Below are 2,174 nucleotides of genomic sequence, written 5' to 3'. Positions count from 1 at the left end.
CATGCATTGTTCTCGGGCAACAGCCTGTGGATGAGCCCAAGAGAGAGGAGTCACTGATGATGCACATTGTGCAGCAGCCGGAGGAGATGCCCAAGAAACAGGAGTTCCTGATGATGCACACTGCTCTTGTGCAACAGCCGGTGAACGTGCCTGAGAAATTGGAGTAGCAGATGATGAGTGCTGCCCTGGTTCAGCAGCTGCTGGAGACGCCCAGGAAAAAGGAGTTGCTGATGATATGTGCTGTCGCTTAGCAGCCGGTGGACGTGCCCAGGGCATAGGGGTCACTGATGATAAGCATTCCCCCTGTGAAACAGCCGATGGAGAAGCCTGGGAAGTAGGAATTCCTGATGGTGCATGTGCTTCTCTTACATCCGATGAAAGTGCCAAGGAAATAGGAGCCACTGCATGAACAATCACATAGATTTTTAATCAATAAGCACTAAAGCCAGACAAACTGTAAGGAACAAAAGACTACATATTCCTCGAAGCTGAATGAACCAGTAATGAAAGAATATAGCATGAAGGGAAAGACCACAGCCAGGTTCAGTAAAGAAAATAGCAGAAAACTGGAAATGATTTTATTAATATTTGTGAGAGGAATGATACCTATGCAGATTTAGATGACAGTCACCTGGAAGAAGCTATACAAGAATAGTACAAAAAAATCTGCTCTATTTCTTCCGAATGCTGCTACGAGATCATATTGAATGAAATAGATGCAGTTACTCAGATGAGATAATCTTTATGCCAGAAACAATGGGAAAAAAAGATCATATCATATGAAAAGAATCAAGTCAAAAACAACACGGGATTAGAGAAATAAATATGAAAGGTCCATATCTGACAGAGAATAGAATTAAGGAAACAAGGTTAATCTTCTTCATAATATATATTGATACAATAACAATGCTTGGTCAGAAGCATAACTTGAAGTCAGAATTCTGATCACTGAGTCAAAAATTCTGACAATTGAACATGCATCCAAAATTAATCAGCAATATAACATTGTAATTCTATACTGGCTCATTTAATTAGTAGCTCCATGAATTTGAGTGGAACAATAGCAAAGATGCTAACTCTAACCATAATGGTAACAGAAATAGTAACAGCTAGCAGCATTAAAATGGCTCGCTATCATATAACACCTAGAGTGTCAAAATGCAAAACAGCTGAGTAATCCAGACTACCTATACCTATACAGAAACCGATTGGAAAAATAGCATTTAACATCATTCTCTAAGTAGCAGCAAGAAAGAAAAGAAAAAAGATATGTCCATGCTCTCAAAAATTAAAAAACTGAAAGAATGAAAAATAATTGAAAGCAATATAAACCTGCGACCGGCTCTGATGGACAGGGCCGCTTGCGGACATAGTCCTTTCGAAGTGGCTTTGGTACTTTGAAGCTGAATTGAGAGATGTGCAAACCTTGGATGGAATGCTCCAGCAAGTACCTTACAAAAAAAAATAATTGAAAAACACTCTTCAATATTTAACAACCATAATCAATTGAACAAAATACCTAAAAAGATAATAAAGGAACTTAAAATATGGAAGGATATTTTCTAGCTAAAAACAACTCGTTAATGATAAAGCATATGCTATATGTACAATTCCTTACCATCCTTCATCCTTAGGCATGATTAGACACAATAAAAGTATAAGCTTATGGAAAGAAATAAAAGAATTGATGTGAATATAAGAATTGATGTGATGCATACATTTGAACCTCCAGCGTGGATCGAAGCTTCTCTCCTGTTGGTGTAGAGTAATACCTGAATAAAACAGAGTCTATCAGAAAACAATCCAACTTAACTACAGCTGTGAACACCATGAATCTGAAATAGACTTTATAATTCTTCCAGCAAAATGTGGATTTTCTACACTTTAGCGAACACAGATGTTTGTTTTGAATTCAAATATATCTATGTAACCACAAGTGAGAAAGAGAACATACACATCTGCGAATTTAGTGCCTCCCTCTTTTCTCAGCCGAATCAACCTTTCCCATCCTTGAGGAGATACAGGAATATTTGGTTTATCAATCGCCCATATTCTCGAATCATCCTGAATTATGTCAGCCGGATCTGCACAGGATACTTCACGGTTCCATTCACGAGCCATATAGCATACAAAAGGTCTTTCTGAGACATTTGCTCGAATTTTTTCATACTGTT

Source organism: Dioscorea cayenensis, chromosome 3 (assembly GCF_009730915.1).
Source record: "Dioscorea cayenensis subsp. rotundata cultivar TDr96_F1 chromosome 3, TDr96_F1_v2_PseudoChromosome.rev07_lg8_w22 25.fasta, whole genome shotgun sequence".
Classification (NCBI taxonomy): Eukaryota; Viridiplantae; Streptophyta; class Magnoliopsida; order Dioscoreales; family Dioscoreaceae; genus Dioscorea; species Dioscorea cayenensis.
Note: the sequence above shows the minus strand (reverse complement) of the source record.